Raw genomic sequence first — 27,886 nt, 5'->3', positions numbered from 1 at the left:
TGCTGTTTATGTATTGTGGTGCCCTGGTTTAAAACCTGCCAGTCATCTTAGAGGAACTCAGTTCAGGCCAGAACAAGTCTTACCTGAACCAATGTTTTAAGTGTCCCTGTGGCTTGGCGTTTTGAATAATCAATCTGTCTCCAACCCTTCTTAATCATGCACAACACAGGCCTCTCTCTCTCTCTCTCTCTCTCTCTCTCTCTCTCTCTCCCCTCTCACCCTCCCTCCCTTCCTCCCTCCCTCTCTCCTCCATTATTTGTCAACTCTTTTGGATCCTGTCTTTCTGCTATTAACATGCCCCAATGTCACATGCGAGTCTTTTCTTTAAAACAAGCTCCTCATTGGTGTATCTGGATACTTCTTTTATTATTATTACTGAATCTTTTTTTTTCCCATAATGACACCAGGATCATTATATAATCCCATAACAAAGAGGCTTTTGAGGCACCAGCTTTTGTCAACTCTAGGACAGAGAATCCATAATTGCATTATTCAGCTTTTTCCCCCCTTCTTTCCCCCTCTCCCTTGCTTCGCAGAAACCCAACCTCCTGCATCACTCACATCTCTACCTTGTTACCTCGCCTTACATTATTTACCAAAGCGTTTGCCTTGAGGACCAGCATTTGCAAAGTTGCCTTAAAAAAGTTATTTTGTTTGATAATTAAGTCCTGGAGCCCACCGCGTGATGATTATTCTGGACCCATAAGGCAGAGAACCTGCGTGACGTTTTTCTCGAAGTTTAATTACCGTATGCTAATTTCCTTGCCTACTACGTGATTAATTAAAATCATATTTTCATAATCATTTGGCACTAGTATTGTTTTAGAATTATCATGATCTCCTAAATAGTGTCTGTAAATAAAGTCGCCTCTAATGGCAGGCGCGGGAGGCGAGGCTGAGGACCTCTTCGTGTTTGTATCGCGGCGATTGGCAACATAACTGCCTTATTTACATTAAATACGCCACAAGGTTACAGCGCGGATCAACGTCATTTGATCGCTGATGACTCCCTTAAACGCCCGGGCTGTGACTGATTCTCCGCGTCCCGCTGTCCACCGAGATTCACCCGGGAGTTTTTTTTTTTTTTTTTTTTTTTTTCCCCCAGAAAAGAAACAGACTTTAAATAGTTTCAGGAGCAGGTAAGAATTAAGCTTTTTCCTCTCCCCCTCTCCGTCTCTCTCTCCTCTCCCTCTGTGGCAATCTCTCTCTCCCTCTCGGCTGGATAAAAAATTCTTTAGTCAAAGGCAGGAATGCAAAGTAGTGACAAGCGAAGGGGCTGATATATGTCTCAGTAACGAGTCTGACAATCAGAATGTAGCTCTTGGAGAATAGATAGATTTTAATAAGTGTGTTTACATGAGCTCAAGGTCAGAAGCAAGCTGCGCTGTGTTAAATGGTTTCTTAGTTGCTAGACAGAGAGAAAAAATGGACGATCACACACCATTCTTTGTAGATTATTATATCAAGGGTTCAGTCTCTGGCTCATCAAAGCTAAATGCCGCAAGACCTATCTAGTTGCTGTGAATTATGCCAGGGCGACAATGGAGAGCGTTTTTAATGGTACAATGCATTTCACCTACCAGATAGGGGGAGGCCAAGCCGGGGATGGGGATGTCTGCTGGGGCTGGGTGATGAGTATCAATGAACGGGGCGATGCTGAAAAGAGGCAGATGAAAATCGAGCCCGCCCTGCCCCGGCTGGGCTGGGAACAGTTCACAGGGCTCTGCCGAGTGGGCGAGCGAGGCGCGCGAGCAGGGCGCCCGTCCCCCCTCAGCCCCGGAAAATGATCAAGTCAATCATGTGGACATGTTTCATTATTCATTGAACACAATCTTTTACAACGCTCCGTTTACGTGCCCGAGTTTGCTCCCGACGCCCGCGTTTCAATGTTTAAGGTAAGAAAAACAAAGGTGGGGGGGATCGCGGGGCGCGGCGCGGTGGGGGTGGGGGCGGTGGGGGGGGGGCGCGGCGGCGGTGGGGGGGGCGGCGTCCGGGAGGTGGCAAAGTGAGTTTGGACTCTTGGCGTGGCCCCCCGTCCCCTCCCCCTCCCCATATCGGCGAGGCCTGCCGCCGGGTTCCTTCTCGCCCCTTCGCGATTAAAAAATACGGTCTAATTAAATATCCGTGGCTGTGACGTTGGCGAGAGAAGCTGTCAGCGGGGGGAAAAAAGAGGAAGAAACCGGGAAAGCGGCGGCGGCCGGGCATCGAATGGCGCTAGAGAACTTCGGCGGCGAGCGGGACCCGCGCCTGGGCCGCCGCCTCCCCCGCCCGCGGTCCCGGGACCGTTACTTTGAAAAGGAGTCGCCGGGCCGCGAGCCGGGCGCGCGGGCCGGACCCCGCGCCCAGCTCTGGGCCCAGCCCGCGCCCCCCACCCGCGCGCGGCCCGCGCGCCGCTCTCAGGCCCCGGGAAACTTTCAAAAGGGTCTGGGGGGTGGGGGGAGTCGTAGGTGCAGGGGGAGGCTGGGGCTGCGGAAACTTCTGCTCAAGTGACTTTCCCCATTTTCTCCTCTGCCTGAGACTCGGGCGCCCCTCGCTCCCTTTCTCCCTTCGCGGCTCGCTGCGGGATTCTGGCCCCGCCGCCGGGGGGGAGAGAGGCTAATTTGTAACCATTTCTTTTTTTTTTTTTTCTTTTTCTTTTTCTTTCTTTCTTCTTCTTCTTTTTTAAAATCAAAGTTAGCTGATGCTTACAGTGTGTCAAACTTGCGGGCGCCAAGGGCCGCTGAGACCTGCCATTTTGTGTTTTCATTGGCCTCCTGTGGCCCGAGAGCCGGGCGAGGCCGAGGTCGGGGTGCTAAGGTCCGAACCCGCGACCCCAGGAAAGGCCGCGCCGCCCGCAAGCACAGGCGCCGGCCGTAGCACCTGCCCCAGTCCAGGCCAGGCCCGGGGGCCAAAGATACAAATAAAGAAAGAAATAAGTAACAGGTTTATGAAGGGAAGTGAGCCGGCCAGCCCTGGGCTGAAGAAATGAGGCCAATCGGAGTGAGGGGGTCCGGGCGTGGGGGCCTCTGGAAGGAGGAGGAGAGAGAGGGTTGGGGGCGTCCGGGAAGAGTGCAGTTTGGGGGAACAGATCCACTAGCCCAGATGTATGACTGGGGGGAGAATGATCTTTGTGATAAACCTTTCTGTTTGCTTCAAGACATTATTTTTTGAAGATCAAGAATTGAGGAAAACAGTCGTAGGCGGGACCAGGATGTATTTTAGGCAAAAAAAAAAAAAGGGGGGGGGAGCTTTCCTTTGATGATGAGTAGGAAAGTGTCCAGATCTCGACGCGCCCATCTGTTGCAGTTTTGCAAATAATTTAAAATATAGATATCTCTATATAGATGGATGTACGTGAAGCGGAAGGTGGAAACGCAGGCGCCGAGAAGTTAGAAAAAAGAAAGGGGATGCGGGGCAGAGAGAGATCTGTCCCCACCCCCCTCTCCTCCTAACTCTTCCAAGGAAACTCCAGCGGGGCTTTCTTTGGGGACAGGTGGAAAGTTGTCTGCCCCCTCCCTCCCTTCACTTCTGTATTGTGAGCGTTCCTACTGTCCGCCTTCTTAGCCAACCTGGACACAGCCCCCGATCATTTGGGGGTTGGGTAGGGACGGCGGGGCAGTGGCAAGGAGCTGGGGGCCGAGGAGGGGCAGGGCGGGGTCCCAGCCCCGCGCGCCTGTCTCCGCCGCGGCTGGGTTTTGTTTGCCGGATATTGTTATGTCTAACGAGTGCCTCACAGGAGACGTGATTTGTCAGCCGCCTTCGTTTTCACTTTAGCAGAAAATACGGCGGCTGCGCGGCGTCCTGGCCTGCGGGTCCGGGCGCCGGGTGCGTGCCGGGGCGCGGGTGGGGGCGCCGGTGCGCGCGCGGGTGGGAGCGGGCGGCCGGCCGGGCACCGGCCAGGGGCAGTGGGCCGGGAGGGGCGAGTGCGCGCGGGGTGCCGGCCTCCCGCTCCTCCTGCGCCTTCTCCCGGCAGCCGCCGCCGTCGCCGCTGTGCAGTATAGCAGAAATCCGACAGGGGCCGCGTTTGCTGAGCGCATCCGGCCGCCGGGCAGCCCGAGCGGGCCGCCGGGCCCGGCTGGCCGGTGTAGACGCGGGGAGGGGGTCCGGGAGGGGGGTGGGCAGGCGGGGAGGGGCGCGTGAAGCGAGCTCGGCCTAAGAGCTGGCCACCCCCCCCCTCCCCCCAGTCTCTCATGTCCCGGGTGTCTCCGGCGAGTTGGGGAGCCCCTGGAGCCCTGGCCTTGGCGCCCCCGCCCCCTGCCAGGGCTTAGGTGAACTTGGGGTGGGGTGAGCGTGCGTGCGTGCGTGTGTGGGTATGGTGGGGGCAGACTGGGAACGCACTATTTTCTTTCCCAGTTTGATATTCGCAACTGGGTTTTTACTTTAAGACCGGCTTTGCTCACTGCTGGGGTTGGGAGGGGGCGATCTTTTCCCATCACTCACATCTTTGTTCATTGTTCACTGAGTGGAAGGCAGGCGACTTAAAGAGACGAAAGAGAGGAAAAACGGGGGGGGGGGAGAGAAAGAGGAAAAAGAGGGGGAGCAAGAAGAGGGAAGGACGAGAGGCGTGGGGAAAAGCGCCCCCGCCCTCGCCCGGGTCGGGCTGGACCGTGAAACAGTAAACCCGCGCACGGAGGGTCGCCGGGAAAGTGGACATTACCGCTTTAATTAACTTCGAGATGCTCCGGCGGCGGGACCTGGCGTAGCCGTGACGCGCCCGCATAAATCTGCCCGGCCCGGGGCTGCTCCGAGAACTCGTACAGTAGCCGCGTCAGATCCAGAGCGCGCCTCCCAGTCCGGAGCCAATTTGCATAATTGGATTTTTTTTTTTTTTTTTTTTTTTTTTTGCCTCCTTCTTCCTCCCTGAAACTTGTTTGAAAACCCAAGTGAACACCACGACGACCTGCACGCACCAAAGCGAGTGCCAAGTAAGTGCCCTGCCGTGGCCTCGGCGCGCCCAGAGGTTAGCGCGCAAAGCCGGCCAGCGAGGAGCCGGGAGCCGCGCGCTGCCGGCGGGCCTCGGCTGCGGGCTGCTCGCTGGCAGGAGGACTGCGGCCGCGGGCTCCGGGGCTCCCGGCTGGCAGCTCGCAGAACTTTTTCTTCTCTGTCTCCCGACTTCTCGGGCCAGGTGAGGTGTTTGGGCCACGCGTGTACCTGTAGCGAGACTCGGGAGGCGACCTTTGGGGCGCGGTGGAGTTGGGCATCTCGGGTCCCGGGCGAGTAGTGGGTCCGGCGTGGAGGGCAGAGCTGCGAGCGAGAGCGAGCGGGGCCGGCTGCTCGTCGCGCCGCGCCGCGGATGCAGCTAGCTAAATGCTTCCCCCATTATTCTAAGGTTTGTGTCTCTGGGTCTGTGTGTGTGTGTGTGTGTGTGTGTGTGTGTGCGCGCGCGCGCGTGTGTGTGTGTGTGTGTGCGTGTGAGTGATCGGCTTTAAAAAGAAAAGCAGCCAAAACAAGAGCAGGAAGGGCTTCTTCCTTAGCTCCCTAACCTCCACCCCCCCTCCCCCCCGCCCCGTCTCCCCAGCATCATTTATTTCTGTTGCTCAAAGGAGAGAGTAAAGAGCTTCTTTGCTAGATGGGGTCACCGAGAAATTGACGATTCTGTTGGAAATGCCATAAATGCTATAGCCAAAATGTAGCTGCATTAATAAAATACCAACCCTTGCCTGGCGAGGAAAGTGGTTTTTATAGGATCTTAAATTTTATTAAAAATACATAATATATTATTAGTATTATTTACAGTGTTCAGAACCTGGGGGAAAGTCGATTGGCTTGGGAGAGAACTGTAGCCCTGGTTCCTGTTTGCCTAGGAACTTGCTAGGGGCTGGGCCCACCACCCCTCCTGGAAGGGGTAAGGACTCAGCTTCCCGCCTGGGGAGTCACAGGGGGGCGCCCCCAGCAGCCCTCTGGCCTCTGCTTGTAGAGAGCCTAGAGCTTCTGGCTGAAGGCTGCTTTAGTTATGATGTCATTCTGATACCAGAGTGCAAATGTCTCCTGATTCCACCATTAACCGCCTGGCTGATTTGCTTGGTAATGATAGCACTGACGTCCAGCGCCTTGACAAATGCAGGCCTGCAGAGTCCTAGGAATTAACTTCTCCCCCCACTGAGGAGGGAGCAAGCTGCCAGAAGTCTCACCACTGGGCCCCTGCCTTGGAACTTTGTCCTGTCTCAGTCCAGACACTGACATGGGTGACAGGCCCCTGGACTGAGAGACCTCTGTTGTCCTATAGTTTGGAAAACTTTTAGAAGGCTTCTGTTTCTAGAGCGCCTCTAATCTGGCCAAACTTGAATCCAGCGGTGACCAGGCAGAGACATTTAGAACTGATGGAGGCCAGGACCCCAGGTATCTCTGGGGCCGTTGCATGGAAGAAGGGATTGTGACATCTGCTTTCTACCTACAGTCCCTTAACTGTGACTTTATGTTAATATCACTGCAAGTAAACCGGATTTAGTGTGGATTTTTAAATAGTGTACAATGATTTAAGATTTCTTTTGATTTACTGTTCAAATGAAATTTGCATAAATGTGATGAAAATGAACTTAACATCTGGGCATATGAAAAAAGGTTAGTACCTCATATGTCATCTGCAGAGAAAGTCTCTAAAATGCTTTCACCCTAAACTGGGTTCGGGGAGACAGTTCCTGGAGACATAAATGCTAATTATGGAAAACCTGGAGAAAGCACTTTCGATAAATTTGCATTCTCTTGGACCACTGCTCTGAAAACCCATCTTGTTCTGTGCCTGGAGTGCTTAACTTCTGAGCAGGCTTGAGATCCTCACAACTCAGCAAGTTAACCGCTGGCTGGGGCTATCTTCACGGACGACTTAGGGCAGGCAGGGAGCGACAGTCACGCTGCTCTGGTCCGAGCCGGAGGCCGGTAACCCCTATAATGGGAGAGGACAGGGAGGTGGCCAGTATGCGCAGCCCTACTAACCACAGCCGCCCAATGGGTCCTGAAGGATCACTGCCTGCTAAGCTCCAAAAAGCCGAGCGATTAGGCTGTCTGCTCTGCCTTAGGTAACCAAAGAAATTTCCATCAGCTCAGACCTATAAAATCCACAAGCCCATTCAAATGAACTCTGAACTCCATCTTACTTTTTTGAGCAAGACAAGCTTGTCTCTGGCATGAGGAAATCGGAGTTAAACAGCCTTCCCCAGACATGGTTGCCTTTTGCTCAAAAGTTGGCTATGAATGGCACAGGTGTTTTTAAGGTGCCTTGAATGGAGGGAAAGAAAGGCAGCAGTGATGCTCGTGAGAATACAGATGAACTTATTTTTTTAGAAGAGGATCATAAAAGAAGAAAGCAAATAGATTTATTTTTCCAGTTTGAATGAGGACAATTATAGCTTTTTAACATCTTTGGATTTAGTGTTTTTAATAAGCCTTTTAAGTAAGCTGAAATATCAGCTTGCATTTTGTTCTCAGCATTATTTAAAGTGAGACTTGAGGCACGTTTAACAACAGAAGTGAGCTTTCTCCAGGTCAGTTTTTGTCCATGCTGAGGACAGCAGTCCCCAAGTGTCTCTTCCAGAACCTAGAGTAGGTGAGTGCTCAGCCCTGCTTTATCCTGTCTCCAAGGCAGGCCTCAGATTTGAGCTGGAAGGACACTTGTGGTCAGGTGGCCTTCTCAGGCTGCGAAGCCCGGCTTGTGAGGTCTAAAAGCAAGGCATGAGTTCATTGGCGCTGGAGAGACTCCTCTCTGCTAATAGGGGCTTTCTCTGTGAAACCATACCTGCCCTGCATACCGGCATGCTCCCTCCAGGACATGCCATGGCAGGGCTTCGGGAGGATAGAAGGAAAGAAGCATTCCCAGGGCAAGTTGGGGGTGGAAGGCTCTGCCTGGCTGGTGAGGCTCACTGTGTGTTTTACCTGGTTGAGTGGTACCCCGTGGGGAGTTGTTGGGACAGAGGCATTTTGTCAAGGAGAGGGATTGGTTGCTCAGGTCTAGACTGTCTGGGCCACCCTTGGTAGCACTGAGTGCCCTTAGAGGGGTCAGCAGCTGAGCTAAACTAGGGAGTCATTCGTGCGGTCATATGTGCAGATGAGGTCTTAGTTGTGGTGACACTGGTGTGTGTACGTGTGTGTGCATGCGTGTGTGTACTCGTGCATGTGCTGGGGAGGGTGTTGCCTGCTTGAAGCACCTGTCCCAAGATGATTTCCCTTTTGCGCACAACTATACTACTCAGGGCAGAGTAGGGAGTTTGTGAGTGTATGTGTGCAGTGGAGGGGAACATATATCCTGAGAATATGGAGCCCGAGGAGTGCAGGCAATCTGCTCTAGATTCCCTGTGCCACCCCAGGGTTCCTTTCCTCCCCAAATGAAGGCAGACATGGATGGAGGCCACCTCAGGAAGGTAGGCTACTCAGCCAGCCACCTGGCTTGGGTCCTGGCAGTGCCTGGGGGTGGGGTGGGGGACTTCCTGCCCAGTTTATGCCATCAACAGGCTTCTGTTGCCTGTCTGCCATAGGGCTTCATTGTGCGGAGATTGGGGCAGGTTTTAGCTGGCTCTGTTGGCTGCGTGAGGGCCCTGATCACCCCCAACTTTCACTTTAAGAAATCATTGTAGATCTTTGGTCTTTCTCTTCTCCTGGGGTTTTTGCGACTACAAAGGACATGGGGTACTTGGCTTTTCACAGCTTCCGAGCCAGTTAGAGGTCAGGTTTATCTGCCTGAAGAGCTAAGATTCAGGGTGAGGCCTTTGGTGGGATTTGTTTGACTAACCTGGACATTGTGTTCCTGGACAGGGCTTCTCAACAGTGGCCCTGTGGCCATTACCTACTTGTGGAGGTCTGTCCTGTGCATTGTGGGATGTTTAGCAGCATCCCTGACCTCTTACCTAAATGCCAGTAGCACCTCCCAGTTGTGACAATGAGACAGGTCTCCAGACATTCCCATGTGTCCCCTGGGGGGAAATCAGGCTCATTTCCCATGCTTTCCATGTGCCAGGCCTTGTGCTGGCCATCTTAGAGAGCACACAGAGATTTCACCCACTGGGAGAGCACAGGTTGTTGGGAGACAGGCATGTCCAGTGCCGTGAGGCAGCAGGGAGTTGGGCCCTGCACCAAACGGACACAGACCTATGGTGTCTGGGAAGAGGGAAGACTCCCACAGTGGAAGAATAGTGGGCAGATGGTGTCCGGAGTGAAGGTGTGGTTCTCAGCTCTGACTGTGTTTATATCAGCTACACCCTGAAAATGGCCTTGTGGGTGGGAGTTGGGTTCTGGGTCCCCTGACAGTGATGTACGAACCAAGAACTGGGAAGTAACCGTTCTTGGTCTCAGAGTTGAGCCCGGGCGCCCTGCTGGCAGGAGGAGGGTGCTGGGATTCTTTTTGAGCATTTACCGTGTGGTAGGCATGGGTTCTAAATGCTTTACTTGTTTAATGCTTACAACCTGTCTATGTCAGTAGGTATTATATTTGTCCGAAATTTCAGGAAGGGAACCTCGAGCACTGAGAGGGATGGGTAGTGGCCCTAGGATTAAAGCCTACGCAGTCTGCCTCCAGAATTGGCATGCTTAACCCCTCCGCTGCTGCAGTGCGACTCCCCTGGCTGGTGTGAGCTGCCCTGGGGCATACTCACTGCAAGACCCCTGTGATTTCATTACGGAGCCAAGAAGCCGGCCACAGCCTTCTGGACACCAGGCTTGGAGGCTTCATGGGCAGGTGGAGAAGGTTCTGGACAGCCAAAGCAAGCCCTCTTTGAGGGGCAGGGGCTTCGAAGGAAAGTCACGCAGATGCCTCGAGGGCATTAAGAGATGCAGGAAGGAAAATCCGTTTGTAGGGTTATCCCCCCTCCTTTACCTACCTATTCTTACTCTGTAGCTTTACAATGAGAAAATTAAGTGCCATTTTGACACAGGAAAAATGATCACCGTAGGCTTGAGCTGACATTAACCTGCAAGTTTTCGATCAGTGCATTACAGCTTTGATTACCTGAGCCGTGTTGCGCTGGGTCTCTGATTACCGAGGTGGGCTTGTCTCTTGCCTCTCCCTCTCCCTCTCCCTGCTGATTCTTCAGCCCAGATGCTGGTCTGCCCACTCCCCATGCTTCACTCCACCTTTTCCATCCATCTGGGACCATCAGCCTCCTTCATGTTTTTTAGCTTTTTGTTGTTTTGTGACCAAATTACACATGCACGCGTACTGTCCCCCAGGATGAAGTAGCTCTATTTAGGTTGTAAAACCCAACCCATACAGTCGCTAAAACCGAGATTAATCACAGCAATGCCCTTAATTATAATGGTGGTCTCACCTGCGCATCTAAGGTTCCCACGTAATTCCTGTAGACTTGGATGGGATTTTGGCTCACGGAAGGGCTAGCTTGTAGGGCCTTCAAGGGTTTTCAGGAATTCAGTTAAGATTTATGCCTGTATTTCTGGGCACCTGGGGAGGGAGGGTCTGGGGCACTTCTGTGTAGGTGTGCGGAGGTGGCCAGAACCCTGACTCCTGCATTGGCTGCTGGTGCTTGGTTCTTGTCTCATGCTCGGCCCTGCGTTCTGCACCTCGGGTGCATTATCTCCTCTAGTTCTTTTAACCACCCAGTGAAGGGCATCCCTCAGCAGTTTTACTAGTGGGCAAACTGAAGCTTGTGACACTTGTTGCAGCCACAAGGCTCCAGCAAGGTCAAGAGAGAATTTGAAGCCAGCAGGATTAGCCTGGGAACTCATGCGTACAATACTCAGCGCGGACTATGACAAAACCATCCTTCCCGGTCCCATTAAACTCACCTTTCATGTGCAAGTTGAAAACGTACACTGGAACCTGCCACTTGGAGGGCATACGCGTTGTTGTAAATTTGTTTTCGAGAGGAAGAAAATATTTGGGAACTGTGTCAGCTAAACTGTACCAACTGTAGAGAAGCAAGCAGAACACATGAATATTATAGAAAACTTACATCTCTTTGAATAGCTCGATTATTGAATTTTACTTTTCAAAATGTCTAAAAGCATTGATTCCTTATTGGAGAGAGAAAAAAAAAGGGGCACAGGCATTTTTTGGTTCTTTAAAAAAATTTCATTCTCTTTTAAAATCTATTAAAGTCAAGTCAGGCAAAGCCTTCCAAATTATTACAGAAGGGCTGTCGTTTCTATGAAGCCTATTGAAGGGGGTGGGAAATCTTACTGAAATTACAGCTAAAGTGCTTTAATTATTGTGCTTCCGCGGCCAGGGCTCCCAGTTTGGGGTTGTAATCTGTTGATGCCAAGTGGCTATTTCAGCAGCCTTAAATCTGCACGGAGCAAAGAGCATCTCACTGATGAAACATGGCTGGATGTGCTAATTAAACTCAGTGCAGGATTCTTGCAGTATCTGAGAAACTTTACGCACAGACGTTTCCACCCGAAAGAGGGTCAGCGCTGGTGGGTGACAACCCAGCTCCCATAGCCCAAGAAGAGTTCAAAAGGTGGAAAAGTGTAGTGTGGGAACGCAGGGAGGGAGCAAAGCCGCCACATGCCGACATGAAAAGGATTTAATCTGCTCAGCCAAACTGCCTCTGATGGTGGAGGGCCGCCTCGGGGCTGGTCCTCGAGGCCCCTCCTCTCGCTCAGCCCTGTGCGCCGCCACTCCGGATGGACGGACGTGGACTTGGAGCTCGGAGGAGCCCTCTGAAGCTGCAGGCCAGCCTGGAGCTCTCACGGACTTCTTCGGATGCTCCGTTTCTAAAGCAAAACGCCAGACACTCTCTGCAATTCTTTTCTGAGATCATTGACTTGACAACTTAATATCTGTTTTCTGTGTGTTTTTTTGTTTTGTTTTGTTTCAGCACCCCCCCCCGCCCCCCATTTCTTTTCAGCTGTGTCACCCTTTGCACACACATTCTGGAAGTATGTTGAAAAAGCTTTTGTTAAAGTTTGCTGGTGGGGGGCGGGTGCACGAGGAATTTAGTTCCATTTAAAATTCTCATCTAGCATGTTTTGGAGGCAGAAGAAATACAGACAAGATGATCCAAACATTCGCACGATCTGAAAATGTGTTGATTAAGGCTGTAAGGTAGCAATGTCCTCTGTAATAACGGCTGCCACCCCAAGGAAGACACGGTGGCTTTCTAAGTGTGTGACAAATGATGGGCTCATCCGGGGTCTGGTCATCTGATAGGCATTTCCCATGACAGTGCTTCTGTGACGTAGCAAGTGGTGATACGGCCTGTCTTTTGGGGGATGTGTGTATGCTGTGCCTGCTGGTGTGTTTATTCTTTAGTGATGGCTGTCTGGTGAGGGCCAGTAATATATTCCAGATATTAGAGTATGTACGGTTTTCAAAGCCTTCCCAGAAGAACCGGCCGCGTTTTGACATAATGCCCTTTTATCTCAACGATACCAGCCACTTGAACCTCCTGCCTTTGCCTCACGTCTCAAAAGGTTGACAGGATCTAGACCTGTGTGAGATGGTGTTTTCAGGCACCGCTTGCTTTTGCATGCGTTGGGATCTGGCTACTCAGGTGAAAAATACAAGGCTCGTGTGTGGATCTTGGGGACGACGGGGGGGTTTGCTGTTGAGAAAACTTTTTCTCCCTTTGCATGATAATATTGCCGAGATAGAAATCACATAATTCTTGTGTGTGATCTCCAAATACCACCTTCAATAAAATAATTTGTTCATTGATCTAAAGAGTGAGTGGTTTCCAGCTGCTTCATTCCTCAGGACAGACTTTCGAGTTGGAATCTGTCTCTGTGACTCATTTCTGGTGGAGGTTGGCCTCCTGCGGAGGTCATTGTGAAGGGGCCAGGTGGCCTGGGGAGGCTGGGGGTTCGGTGCTTACTTCTCTAGCAATCGAGGGCCGAGCAGAATCCAATGCAAAATTCTAATATGATAATTTGTGCTTGCCCGCCTTCATCTTGAAGGCAGGAAAATTGAATTGTTGCTGGACTGGGGAGCCAAGGGCACCCTCTTTTTATTAATCTCTATCATCAGCCAACTGTTAACCCTTTGATTAACTCAGGGAAACTGCATTTTCCCACTTACTCCATCATTGCTTCTGAAGAAGAGGAGTCTAAAGAGGGAAATTCTTTGTGTGCATTTTATTTGCTAATTAAATGTTTTTGCAAGAGTTCATAGTGCATGCATTGCTTCATGTATCAATATCTATAGGGTAGTTTTTTGCATAATTTAGTTTTTAGAGATGCTGCCACCCTCATTCCATGATCAAGATGTTTATTTTATTGAGCTAGAAACATCAGGTTTGTAAATGAGGAAGAGCTGGAAGGCTTTTTTTCAGTAGTGTGACACAGTGATGGCAGTGGCCAGAGTCAGTCAGATGGGGCCAGGTTCGACACCCACTCCAGCACTTACAAGCTCTCTGGGAGCGGGACATTCCTATCTTTAAACCTCAGTTTTCTCATCAGTAGAATTGGAATAATCCTCCCTAATTGAGTCATCAGGATTAAAAGAGACGGTGATTAATTAATGAGTCCAGAGACCAGCCCTTCAACAAATGGCCAGCTACTGCTAGTAATTGTTTTACACATTTTGTTGAATATTTTAGGAACGGAAACCCCACTAGAAACTGTGGGCATCAGTCATTTGCACAGCCTAGTGGAGATTCCCCCTTTGTTTCCCTGGCTGGCCTTTGGAGTTATTTACCCGGGATCAATAAGTATCAGCTGATTGATTTCCTATATGTTTCAGAAGATGCATTTTAAAGGGTCAGCTGAGTTCACGGGGTGGGGGTGGGGTTTATGTCTTCACTAAACAAACATTCTCACTCTAATCCATGAAACGTTAGCACCCTGTTTCCAGGCCACACACACACACACACACACACACACACACACACATATGCACACGCACACGCACGCAAACACACCCCTACTGGTTGCTGGGATCTTGGTGGGAATGTGGTGGCCCTTGTTTTCATCCTTTCCCTGGACTAAAGCCAAAGATGCCAAGGAAGTGCTGTCATTCATTCATTCATTCATTCACTCATTTAAAAAGTATCTGTCAAGTGCATTGTCTGTCCTGGGCAAGATGGGTGCTGTGAACGAGAGCAGAATCACTTTGGAGCTATTATATCAAGAGAAAAGTGAAAGTAAAGGCAGTGATAATGATTTCTTATGTTCCAGGTTCCAGATTTCATATTATATATATATATATATATATATATATATATATATATGTATATGTACACACACACACACACACACACACACACAGGGATGTGCTTAATTTGCACATAGGCCTACAATCACCTGCTGCTTTCAAGGGAGCCTAGTGCTTAAGCATGAAATGTAAAATGGAGTTGAACTTGCGGCCATTGCATTCAAGATGAGTCACCTACATGAGAGGTGGCGGGTTGAACATAACTACTTTTCTTTTTCCCTCAGGAGAAAAGGTGGAATTTGGGCTGACTTTCCCTCACTGAGAGGGACCCCAAATCTATGACAAAAGGAAAATGCCAGCCATCCTTAGAAAATGAGGAATACCCTGGTGATGTTATAGTAAGAAGCAAGATCCCATCTTCCTGGGAGAAATATGAAACCAAGATCAAGTCCTATAAATAAACTGCTAGCATTTATTGAGTGCTTATTACATAGTTGGCCTTGGCTTTAAAATACAAGGCATTATTTAATTTAATCCTTCCAACACTCCCTGCCTTGGGATGGAGACAGGGAGGCTTATCCATAGGGGGTTGACTTGCTCAAGGTCATGTGGTTGGTTGATGGTGATGTTGGGTCCTCTGAATGGAACTTGAACCTGCATGTGCCCTTTGGCCTGGGGCTCTTGGCCCCTGGCCCAGACCTCCTCTGGAAATGGACCTTTCAGGAACACATACAGCAGTTGGAAAATCAAGCCTCAAGAGACAGGCAGACTTGTTTTAGTTGCAAAGATTCTATCATACTCATGTCTTGGCCCCTGAAGGGTGAGACTCCTTCGGAGTGTTTCTGAGTATGGGAGTAGTGTTTGCTTGAGGTGGAGAAGTAGGTGCTGGGGGCAGAGCCCGTGGGGGGCTGGTTTGCTGTGGCCCTTACTTCTTCACGTTGTTCGGCAGTGTCACCAAGCCCTGCAGTTTGTTTTCGCAGACTCACTCATCCTGCAGATATTCACTGTGCTGGGTGCTGGGGACCTGGCGACCATAGTTCCCGACTTGAGAGAGACACACGTGTATTTTCCATTTCAACCATGACCATTTAGACTATCTAGGAAGAGAGCGGGGAGGGGGGCTCCTTTGCAACTAGGTGGCCAGTGGTGTTCTTGTAGGACTAAGGGTGAGAAGGGGTCAGCAAAGCAAAGAGTGAGGAAAATGTCCAGGCAGAGGGAGCAGCAGGTGCAATATCCCTAAGTTTAGAAAGATCTGGTGGCTTGAGGAGAATGAAGAAGGCCAGGGTGGCTGGAGCTGGGTGTGCATTGCTCCCCAGAGAATAGTGCGGTCTTCCTTCTTTGTACGAGGAAGGCAAAGTCTTCCCGTTGGGCTGATCTCCCGTTCCGCTGTGAGCACAGCCTGCGGAGGGGCACTGGCTGCTGTGGCCTTAGAACTGCCATCCCCCGTCAATAATCTTCCCTCCAAGTGGTCCTTCTCTGTGGCCCTCCATCCATTCTTCTTCCTATACAGATCATTCATTCATTCTACAAGTATCCACTGAGCTGCTACTCTGTGCCAGGCACACTGAACAGCTAGAAAGTAAAATTAGCTGCAAAGATAAAGAATTCTACCACGCTCTTACCTTCTAGTTTCTGTTGCGATCCGTGAGTGGTTCCTTGGTGCCTGGTTCCCCTCTGCCCCTTCTCCCCCACCCCAGCTGTAAGGGTGTCCCCCCGACTACACAGTTCTCTTGTACTTCATTTGGTTATACTTGTCCATACTTCATGCACTCAGAAGAGAGAGGGCACATCGTGAGTTTTGCACCGGCAGCTCACGGTTGCTGCCTCTTTCCTTGCATGGCTGCAGTAGCATCACGTATTTCCTTCCATCCCTTTCCATCCTGTGTACTGAGCTCTGCGCCTCTGTCAGGTGGTGTGTGGAGTGCTGAGCGCCGGGGTGATGAGGACACACCCCACAGACAGGGCTCCTGCCCGCATGGGGACACCTTGAGCTTGGTTCAGGTGTCTTGGCTGCTTCAGGAGGTTCTTACCACTCAGCTCTTTCTGGAGGTCCTGAGCATCGTTCCCTTTCAGGAAGGGGACTGGTTGGCAGGGAAACTAGATACTTGTTTCTGTCACCTGTAGGTCCAAAGAGGACTTTTGATGTTGAACGTGAAAGTACTCATTTACACCTCACGCCTGGCCTTTGTCATTCCTTACTTACGTGATTACGATGGTGATTTTTAAATTTAGCTAATTTAAAATTTTGGTGGAAAATGAAGTGTGTCCTGACTCTTTGGATACTGAATTTTTTTCCCCTTTATCATTTGGTTTTAAATGATTAAGTAAATTTCATTAAGTAACAGTAAACATTCCAAATAGTCTTGCATACATATCGTATTTCACATCATTGTAACTTCGATGTAAAATATTAAAATGTAAATGAGTTGATAGAAAAATTATGGAAACAAATGCATGACTTTTATTATACTTTCAGAAAAGTTGCTTAAATATTTTCCCTTCCTTAACCAAAACCTATCATGAATTAAGAGAACAAATGGTTATGGGCACTACAAAAAACGAATCCTTTAGAATAAAGGACCAGAACTTGGTAAACAGTATTTCCCCTAATTTCACCTGTGTAGTTCTAAATATATGTTGGCTGTTGTCCATTCGTCAATTTGATTATTATTAAGTAAGCCAAATAAGCATGAATATAATTATTTTAATTTCTAAGCTTTAGTTCGAATGCTATTTTTACCCAAGTATATAAATATAGATCTAAATTTATATATTTTATGAAATTTGAGCCAACAATTTTTTCTTTTCCTCTTAAGAAATATTTCAGTCTATAGTAAAAATTGTCTGGGAAGCATTTGGTATTTTATTTTAGTCTCTATCACGACTTTCCATGTGATTGTTCTATATTAATCTTGAAAAGTGACATGAGATTCCTTTTCCATAATAAATAGCAAATAATGTGATAATAACAAATGATAACTCTAATGGGAAAAATTCTATTTTTCACCAACTAAGAGAAGAGTGCCAACAATAGGTAGGATAAAATAAAATCAATATTTTGACAGTGCTCTATTATGTCTGGCTCATTAATTTGGAGAAAACTTCTCTCTTCAATCCTAAATCACAAAGTGTCAACAAATAGTAGTTTCAACGTCTACTCTCATCCCAGTGCAGTTAATGCTTTGCAAGTTATTTTTGGAGGAAAATGATTTTTGATTCTGCAGATGTATAGAGATTGCATTGTGTAGGTTTTTGTTTTAGGGAACAATGAAAAAGTTTTGCCATGCGATTTGTATTCAAGAGATAGCTCGTTGCACATTCCAGTTGAGCACAATACTATATGGTTTTTCATATAAATGAATATATATGCTTATCTATATATGATTCTATATGTATATGTGGATATGTGTGTTTGTGTGTGAAGATGATTGTTGTGTTTTAATTTCACGCACACACACACACACACACACACACACTTAATGGTTTTGTTCATTCACGTTCATTAATTTCACCGAAAGTTTTACTTCGCTTCCTCTTCTTTTAGAAGAATTTAGAGTTTCTGATGTCAGACTACCGATTGTCAGTTGATTAAGGTCAATGCTGGCACTTATTCAGGCTCCTACTGACTGGGGTCACGTGATACAAGTGATTGATCTGCCTTAGACACAGGATTGCTAATTTCCCATCGTAACAGCCCTTTCTACCTGTCCCGTGCTTCATTACCCGGCGTTCTTCACACGGTGTTTAAGAAGGCTCCGTGCCCCGCCCCCCCGAGGCCTGTGCCGTTACTGTAGTGCAGAATCACATCTCTCACTTGTGCAAAAAGTATTTGTATCACCGCTGCTTGTGCTGCTTTGTTTTCCAGAGATCACAAAAGCCTGGGATTTAGAATAGCAGATAATAACATACAGTGCATATTATTGATGCTGCTTTAATTGTCTTATTGACAACTCACTTGAACTTGGAGAAGCATGCTAATATTTATCATCCTGTGAACTCATGTGCATTTTCTTGACTAAAGCCATAATTACAGAAGGATTTCAAAACTCCGGTGTCTGCCTGCTGCTGCCTCACCTTTCCTCTGCTTGGACAAAGGCTTCTAGACTGCTGCATCATGGGGGAGCTTCAGCCAGTTCGCTTTGCCTGTTGCCCCTTAAGCTTGTATTGTCCTCTGGACACTTCTCCCTCTAGGCGGTGACCTGGCTAATTAACATCTTGACCAGCACGTGGCCAGGGAATGAGGCAGAGATTATGACCCACCTGAGCAGAGGGGGCAGTGCCATCCAGCCTTGGGTTGCCCAGAGGATTTGTTTCTTTGAAGAGACAGGTGTTGCTTTCCTCTTGGGAAATGCCATGTGGAGAATATTACAAAGATTTAGAATAGGCTGCAGCTAGGGTTGGGGCCACTGTGCATCCCAGGAGGCAAAAACCCATTCAAGGAGGGTTTTGATAAGCTCGGGCTGATGGATGGAGCCATTCTGGTCAAACTATGTCCACTCTGCTGTCCCCAGCTCCCATTCTGCTACCCCTGTCCTCCAGGCTTCTGCCATGCCACCCGCCTCTCCACCCCCCAAACCTTCTCTCCATTCCTTGGACAAAGCTGCTTCCTCTGCCTGGAATCCTTTGGTCCACACTGCTGACTGGCCTCTTCTGCTCATTCCTCAAGTCCCACTCAGATACCACCTCTTTACAGAGACCTTTGCTGACCTCCCCCCTCCTCTGCCCTACCCCAGTCATCCCTCTTCTCCTTGTCCTGCTTCATTTCCTTCCTGGGATTTGTCTTTACTGGTTCCATCGATTGCAAACATGCATCCCTATCTGTCCCCCTCCACTAGAACTGCACTCCCTAAGGCCTGGACCCTTGTAGTCTCCTCGATGACTCTATTGCCAACACCAAAACAGGAACTCACAATGGAGGCAAATGAATAAATATATTTTTTTGAAAGCATGCTACTTTTCTAAAGAAAAATAAGGATTTGGGAGTTTGTTCTTGACCCTTTGAGAACAACGTTGTGTCATGCAATGAACTATCCCATGACACATCCTTTGTTCCTTGCTGGAGATGGAAGTGTGAAGCTGTGGCTTTCTCTGGACTACCAAAAGAAAGGTTGCCATGATCTATCAGAGTTCAGAAGATAGTCGTCTCTGTATGGAAAATATACTCGTGTCATTGCCAAGTTTTTCTCCTCTTATGGGGGTACTGCTCCGTCAAAGCTATTTCTTGTGGATTGTGTTGGGGCCACAGGTTCCTTCTCTCTCAAGCCATGTCCCTCCCCGTGCCACCTCATCGAAGGTTGGCCATGCAGTCTCTGTGACGGGCCTCTCCCTTGACATCAGTACCTTGGGCACGCAGAATTCTCGCTGGGTTCTTTGTCGGTGCTGAGAGCCAGCTGTGTGGGGCCCTGATTAACACAGATAGAGTTGTTAGTCGCTCTGCATTGTCATCTTTGGCAGCTCTTGATGGGGGTCCCTGGGCAGAGGAGTCGTGGAGCCTGGAGAAGATGCCGTCTTGACTCCCTGATTGGTGAGGCGCTCATCTGGCTGATGAGTGAGGTGGAGTAACCCCACTGGCTTCAACGAGACACTCGAATCACAGAGGATGATTGCAGAAGGGAAGAAAGGACTTTAACTTATGTCACATCCTGTTGCCCAAGTGACTGCCATCTTGGGGCGCTTGACAATGAGGGTGCAATTTGAAGAATCTCTTTTCCAAAAGTGCTTGAGATGCACATCTTCCTCTTCCTCCCCACAAGTCGACCGTGAAGTCCTACAGAAAGATAAAATACGGGAATGAATATACCACTGGTCTTGATTTTCACCTGTTCTAGAAGATTCTTTCACTATATAAAATTTCTCCCTTTGATCCATACTATTTGTTTACTTGGTGAACAAATTACAAATATATTTTTCCCATGGGCATCTTTTCTCTTCTACTAGATCGCAAGCTCTCTGAGGACGGAACCTTCCTTTTTCTTCCCTTAGCCTGTCAGTCCCTGCCAGCCACTACTCTCCCCCACCCCTACTCTCCAGGGTGTCTGGCACCTTCCGGATGGGTTTAGGATGGGAGAGGGATGCAGTAAAACCTTGATAAATGATTGAAGAGAGTTATGAACATGCATCTTCTGTAAAGGTACAGAGTAATTCCCCAGTGAATTGTTCATGACTTACAGACCTCTTGGACTAAAAACTATTTGCTAGCTAGCTGGTTGCTTTTTTCTTTTCATTTCACTGAGTAAACATTTCTGCTAATTATATTTTAAAATAAAGACCTTGAGACTCTACCAAGGGGGCTTGAAACCACTATTACTCAAAGCCAAAACTTTTGGGGAACAAAGCTCTCATCCCGAATGGGTACATTGATCATGTAAAATAAGAAATCCTGTGGTGTTCTGCTTCTTGGTGACGACCTACTGTTATCTGCCTCTAAGTAAGGAGGGGATTCCCACCTCCCAATAGAAGCTGGGTGGAACCTGGCTCTTCCAATTTCCCATCAGGGTTTTGGCATTGGCTTACTCATGTGCCTCACAGCCTTCTTCCCCTAGCTTCCTGTTCACCTGCTGTGTTCCAGCTATTTGACTGTGTGAATGCAAATAAAATACGTATGCAAGGGTGCCCACTGTGGGTCTCCATGGCAGGCAAGTGTATAATTAGAGTATACACTTGTCATGTAGGATGGAGGCACAGATCTGTGTCCTGGCCCTTGCTTGGTTAGTCACTTGGGCTGAATCTGTTTTCCTGTCCATCGAATGAGGACAGATGCATGACCCAGCAATTGCACTACTAGGTATTTATCCAAGGGATACAGGTGTGCTGTTTCGAAGGGGCACATGCGCCCTCAAGTTTATAGCAGCACTATCAACAATAGCCAAAGTATGGAAAGAGCCCAAATGTCCATCGATGGATGAATGGATAAAGAAGATGTGGTATAGATACACAATGGAGTATTACTCAGCAATCGAAAGGAATGAAATCTTGCCATTTGCAACTATGTGGATGGAACTAGAGGTTACTATGCCAGGTGAAATTAGAGAAAGACAAAAATCATATGGCTTCACTCATATGAGGACTTTAAGATACAAAACAGATGAACACAAGGGAAGGGAAACAAAAATAATATAAAAACAGGGAGGGGACAAAACATAAGAGACTCTTAAATATGGAGAACAAAAGAGGGTTGCTGGAGGGGTTGTGGGAAGGGGGATAGGCTAAATGGGTAAAGGGCATTAAGGAATCTACTCCTGAAATCATTTTTGCACTATATGCTAATTAACTTGGATGTAAATTAAAAAGTAAATAAAAAAAAAAAAAAACGAAGAGGGTGCGCTTGACCGATGGCTCTCAAACTTTGGTAGACAAAGGAATAGTTTGGGAGGCTTTATAAACATTCCGATTTTTGGGCCCCATGCTGAGAGTCCAGTCTTACAGATGGTGCTGCAGTCTAGGGATCCCAAGCTGGTCCAGGTGGTCCTTTCCAATCCTGCTGTGACAGTTTATGAAACAAAGCTGGAGAAGCAGATAAACGTTAGCACACCTTATTTCTTGCCTACACGGTTTTCTCCAGGTTGTCCTAATTTGGCAACATTTCTGCAACATCAAGAGTATTCCTGGCTACAATCACAGAGATAATTCCAGATACTTGTCCTCCTGAGAACCTGTCACTTTGCAGGGCAGTGACAGCATCAGAGAACCCTACTCTGGACAATGGAAGTTCTACAGATCATTTTTCTGACTTCAATCCACTGAGACTTTGTTTCTGGTGCCCCACACATCAAAACTGGGCAGAACGGACCTGGCCCTGTTCATGCAAGAACTACATGTAGCACGATGGCAGAATCTTTGTGTTTGGATTTAAACTAAGTAGAAAGTAGTAGAAGATGGAATTAACCACAGTTTATCAACAGCCTCATCTGTGATTTTAAGAACGTGCAGCTTCAAACAAAACTAAACGAAAAGAAAACAACAAAAAATACAAACCTGCAGAGCTTGGGTGGCTAATAAGTCTATATGGGGAGCAGGGGGAAATGTTCTCCAAAGGCCTAGCTGCAGTGGGCACATATGATTGGAAAGAGGCTTCTAACCTTTCATCTTATACACCGCCCATTCTGCATGAGTTAGAAATACTCTTGGTAACTCTAATTGAGCAAGTGGGGTGAGATGGTGGTAATACTGCTCCAGGTGTACATGACTTTGACCTCGGCCAGCAGTGGTCCCGAGAAGCCATTACTTGTGATGTCTGTTAGATTTCATCCCACAACAGGGAAGGCTCTTGAGTAAATGGATGTCTTGTCCTTTTGCTTTCTAGTAGCGCCCCCTCCCCCAGAAGTTTGGTGACATTAAGCAGGAAGGACAAATCATCACTAGGCACAGATTTCATCTCAAATAAAAGAACTCAATTTGCTGCCAAATGTGGGTTTAACCTCTCCCAGATCTTTGGTTGTGCATAATTAATGTATCGTTCAGCATTTGACTTTTGTGCTTTTCATACAGATTTAATCTTAAAGGATGCTCTGGGTCCTGTGCTCACAAAAGCGCATTCAACTTACTTTGTGGGTTTTGCCTTTGGGTTTTGGGGATGCTCTTGCCTGAGTTTTCCTGGAGAAGATGAGCTGTGTCGATCAAATACCCTTCTCCCTTCAAGTCCTGAGCAAACACTGCTTCAGTGCCCAGCACTGTGCTTCCACGGGCTTGGAGGTGAATGTCACGCTACAGCTGCGATGCTGAGAGCAGTGCTAATCCCTGATGGTAATGCTGATGGTACTCGTGATAATAATACCAGAAATGAGGAGGAGAGGCTGTTCCGCTGGGACACACTTTCAGGGTAATGTCACATGAATTTTCTCACTGAATCTTCAAGAGTCCTGGCAGGTAGCATCACCATCTGAGTTTCCAAGCAAGGAACCTGGAGTTCAGAGTACCGGGTGATTTACCGAAACCGACTCTCCTCGCAAGTGGCTGCGTCTGGGTAGAAATCCCCCACCCCGGCCCATAGAACCTCTCCCTCTCTCTGTTTATTTCATGGCTACGATTGCGCAGATTCGGTCAGAGGAACAGAGCGGGGCTGCTGGCTGCTCTGGAGAACAGCGCTGGCTTTCCTGTGCCTTCTTGGGGAGTGAAGGGTGAAGGCCAGGTGAAGGCCAGGTGGACAGTTCGCGAAGCCACCAGTCTTTCAGTGCCCTTACCCCAGGGAAGCATCTAGGGGAGGGAATCACCAAAAACCCAGTTCCTGTTTCTGCCCCCTGCTAGGAATGTTTTGGGGGACATCCTTGACATGATTCCTTCTCTGGGCAACGACAAGCACTTTCTGAATCTGCACTCTTGCTAAGTAGACAAGATGTAAGAACATGTTTTCTATTGATTTTTAAAAGCAATTCAGGACCCAACTGGTAATAATAGGTGTGACCTGTGCCGTTTTCCAGGCAGTCACAAGCCGCTCGGAGCCTTGTTGTGCGACTCTGATGTTTGGGATGTGCATTCTTTGAAGATTACTTCTAAAGCAAGGCGTCCAAATCCTTAATTCACGATTCTGTCCCTTCCTGTGGTGTTTACATTCCAGCATGGCAGAAGATCACTGTAAAAGAGAAAGACGAAAAGGCACTTTTAAAAAGGGCTTTCTTGCGCAGGCTTCCTTCAAAGACTGTCCCCCTTCCCCTCTTGTGATGCTGAGGTCTGTGCTTCCTCTGCAGGGAACATATACATTAATGGGTGATTTAAAGGTTTGTCACATTGTTGTGACACATTCAGGCTGAGCTCTTGGGGCGCTGAGCCGCGAGTAGCAAGTGCTGGTGTGATTTCAGGGTGTTCGGGCATGTCTCTCTGGCATCTGTCCCTGAAGTGCTTTCATATATTTTGTTAAGGAGCGCGTTTCTGCCCTTTGCTGGAAGTCGGTTCTCAAAGGGTCTTGGGTAAAGGGGCTGATGGAGCTGATTGCTTTGGCCAATGAACAGAGCAGGGCTTTGCTGCGGCTGGGCACTAAGACAGGAAAGATTCTTCTACTTAGAGCTGGAGTAGCCGGGACACAGGGCCAGGTAAGGCCTCTCCATTCGATTCCCTGGGCACTGAGATGTCTATGGTTTGTCCCCTCTCCACAGTCTCCCTCTACATGATTCAGAGGTACTAAAGTACATAGTAAATGTAAGGACAGAGTTTGTTTTGATTTTTCCAGCCATAACTGTCTTGCTGCCTTATTTTGGGGGTTGGGGGGGGCAGGGGGAAGCAGCAGGTGTCAAGTGTCAAATACTTGAAAATACACTTTTATTTTTTGTTGTCCCTGCAGTCTGAGGGAGTTTTCCAGGCACAGGTGATCTGCCCATCATGCCGCGTAGGGCTTTGGTTCATGGCCCCTCTAATGACTGTTGGGGGACGCGTCTACTCCTCGCCCACGCACAAGTCAGCAACAGCTTGTCAGTGGGGAACGTGGGATGCTTGATCACAGAGCCTTGTCCGGGTAACCTGGGTGTCAGGGGGCAGGATGGGCCTCGTTCTATATGGGGCCCCAGATCTTCACTGCTGGGGGCCAGCCGGAAACCACTTGTGACACAGCGCTAGGCACCCACGACATTTTCTTCCCTTCATGAACTGGGCAATTCTGAAAAGATGATAGAAGGCAAGATGGACTCCCAAATCCCATATGGTGACGGTGGGTGCAAACGGTCTTAGGTGAAGGTTTGGGTTTTTGCGTTTGTCGATGCGCTGACTTTTTCTATAATATGTTGAGGACGCAGAGTGTGAGCAGGGACACACAGATGTCTGACATACAGGCCTCATGACCTCAACGTTTTGCTGACTCTTCAAGGCATAGTTTGGCCTTGAAATTAAAAAAAGGAAATCATTGGGGCACCTGGGTGGCTCCGTTGGTGGAGCGTCCGACTCCCGCTCGGGTCATGATCTCGCCGTCTGTGAGTTCCAGCCCCGTGTCGGGCTCTGTGCTGACAGCTCAGAGCCTGGAGCCTGCTTTGGATTCTGTGTCTCCCTCTCTCTCTGCCCCTAACCCACTCACCTTCCATCTCTGTCTCTCTCAAAAATAAATAAACATTAAAAAAAAATTAAAGAAATCAGTAAATTCTCCCCCTTTAAAAACAATTTATATTCCCTTCAGGGAATGCTCGCTGACATTTTTGTCTGTCTGACTTTGGCTATGGACCACACCACCGGTCTCCTATAGGCCTTGGGTGTCTCAGAGGAAAGTGGAGAAGGACTCCAGGGTATGGAAGAGGCAGGTACACGTGCTGAAGGCTGGAGCCATGAGGCTTTTGCCCCCACCATCTCCTTCATGCCAACAGCATGAATTAAGGTTCGTGAAAATGGACTTGGAATGTGTTTTCTGCCTGCCTGTATGAAGTAAGCTTGAGAGACAAGTGTCCCTCTTTTCTTTGGGAAGAAACAACTGTACACAACCCACGAAGTCTGGGACATCTGTCCCTGGGGCATCAACAGTCAAGCATAAAGGTGCCTCTTTCCTGCATAATGGTGTGGCCGAGGTGTCGAGGTGGTCTTGAGACCGAGACAGGTCCGTGTTTGCTTAGATCCCAGATGAATCAGCTTGGTAGTTTCCAAAGTATTTTATTGTGCCTACATAGGCAGGGTAGAAAGAAGGATTCTCTACAGTGGAAATATTTAGAGCATATTTAATTATTTTAAAAAATTGCCGTGATCTCCTAAAAGTAATTAATTTAAACTCCATTTATTTTGTAGTACTTTAAAGAAGGTAGAGAGTATTTTGAGATGACGGTGATGACGATGGGCAGCAGGGAGCTGGAAAGACTGGGCATCGGTTACTGAATCACGCGCCCAGTGCTCGTTCCAGTGGAACTTTTGCCCTGTAGGCAAACCTTCACCCCTTGGGATCCCTCATTTGATCAGCCTCATAACCGCAGGGAGACCCTCCTCGTCAAATGTGGAGAGGGATCCTAGCTGGTGTTTCCAGAGGGCAGTATGAATGATAAATACTGTTAATATTCAGAAGCAAGAATTGATTTAAAAAATGTGCCTTTGATTCACTAATCTCTGACATTGAGACATTTTTTGAAGTCTGTTGCTATAATTAGAATTCTATAAGCCATTTTATGTCTCTATCAAAATTTTAAGAGACATAGAAAATTTAAGGTTTTTTTGGGCTTATAATTCATCATATCAGTGCGAGTCATTTCGCAGTTGGGGCTTCAGTGCAGAGCAGTATTTCGGGGCCGCGGACTCGATCTGTCATCAGGGCTATATTGATAGCAGCCAGTCCCCTGCCCTCATGCTACACTGCAGAGCTTAGATTTTAATAATTGCTCATGAATTGTGTTTCTGCCTTGTTTTGATTTGTTCTTGCAGCTGAAATGTGGGGCCAGATGACCAAGAAAAGGCGAAGGACCATATCATTCAGAAGCTGTGACTTTCCCACCAGTTGGCTGTGCTTGTGTGTGTCCTGTCTGGGTGGGGGTGGAAGGGAGAAGCAGAGAAGCTTGGTTTCTGGGGACAGGAGGGGTGGTGCGACAGCTTCAGCTGGGCTCAGGTGAGTCATGGCTGCGCTTCGAACTGGGTAATTGGTGGCCCGTGAGCCATGAGCCATGTATGCGAGCCCTTCCTTAGTCATAGAGAAGGGGAACACGCACTGCAAATAAAAGCCTCATCAGATTAGTGAGTCAGAAACGACACTAATCCCAACCCGATGTTTAATTTCTACAGCAGAAGCTGTTCCTGTTCTTTAAAAAAAAAAAAAAAAAAAATCAGTTTGCAAAAGAACTGATTTAACCACAATTGAAAGGGGGGGGGGTGTGTGTGTGTCACCATTGCTCTATGACGATTAGCAGGAAGATGGGTTGCACTTTAGCGGGGCTGAAACTTGTTCCTAACAGAATGTTAAATACTTAGTGAAAAGAAAGATTATGTCTATCTAGTTACACCATTCCTTGATATATGCTCCATGTCAGAGTGCCATTGTCTCCTGGGTAAAGACGGAGAGTTCAAATACCCACTATCTCTCCCCTGGTGCCGCAAATGCTCCGCTTTGAAGTTTTTATAATCCATCTGTCATCTTCTAGCAAGGAGGGCACATGTTCTGTACCACTCAATTACAGAATTCTCCTTTGCCAGCTCCAATGAGACAGGAAAGAATGTTATGGGTGGTTGAGAGAAACTGTCAGATACACTAAATTCCTAGGATTCATATGGACGGTGTTATTCCAGGGTAGGAACACAGCCCGCCTATTGTTCAAGTGCATTAGGGATACATTTGGCGTTGGGGTAGAGATCCTTTGATTTTTTTTTTTTTTTTTTTTTTTTTTTTTTTTTGCCTCTTCCGGAACGTTGTCTTAAATTTGATTGTTCTTGTTTGGGAAAAAAAAAAAAAAAAAAAAAAAAAAGAAAGAAAGAAAGAAAGAAAGAAAGAAATCGCTAAAACCTCCTCTGGAATGTGGACCTTCAAATGTGGACTGAAAATGTGACATTTGTTTTAGCTAACAAGGAGTCGGTAACCCAACTGTGCAGAGATTGCGAAGGACCAGAATGCTTTTGTTTCTCTGGTTTCACTTTATTGAAACAGGATTTTACTTAGTCTTGATAGAAGATGGTGACTAGATACAGCCTGATCCCCACAGAAATCATTTTCATCATCGTACAAACCGAAAGCCTGAGCATGAAATGTTCTGCCATCTGGTGGGATCTGGGAAAGTTAGCCCCGGACGGAAAAGTCTTTAAAATGGGTTATTTTATTTAAAGACAATTTACCTTGGAGTGGTTAGTGTTGCTGGATAGCGTGTTAACTTCTTACTCATTGAGTCACGGGTGGTTAAATTCGTTGTCTTATGTGAAATGAGTTTGATGATCTCGGCTTAGCCTCTAGTGGGTATTAATTCACATTATGAAATATCCCAGAATAATTTAGCACCG

General features: G+C 48.0%; 1 protein-coding gene across 16 annotated transcripts in view; it reads left to right on the top strand.

Moving 5' to 3' along the window:
• Window positions 1–458: 458 nt before the first annotated feature.
• ZNF536 (zinc finger protein 536) overlaps window positions 459–27,886 on the top strand; it is a 438,831-nt gene continuing 411,403 nt past the window's right edge. For 4 of the 16 annotated variants that reach the window (XM_045442588.1, XM_045442587.1, XM_045442582.1 and 1 more), the window contains exon 1: window positions 4,117–4,904. The gene's annotated coding sequence lies outside the window, so the exon portion shown is untranslated. Of the gene's footprint in view, window positions 1,896–4,116; window positions 4,905–27,886 lie in introns of those variants that run through there. The other 12 variants (XM_045442585.1, XM_045442583.1, XM_045442581.1 and 9 more) reach the window with 7 other exon arrangements.

This window comes from Leopardus geoffroyi, chromosome E2, assembly GCF_018350155.1.
Source record: "Leopardus geoffroyi isolate Oge1 chromosome E2, O.geoffroyi_Oge1_pat1.0, whole genome shotgun sequence".
NCBI lineage: Eukaryota > Metazoa > Chordata > Mammalia > Carnivora > Felidae > Leopardus > Leopardus geoffroyi.
Note: the sequence above shows the minus strand (reverse complement) of the source record. Positions and strands in the feature narration are given on the sequence as shown.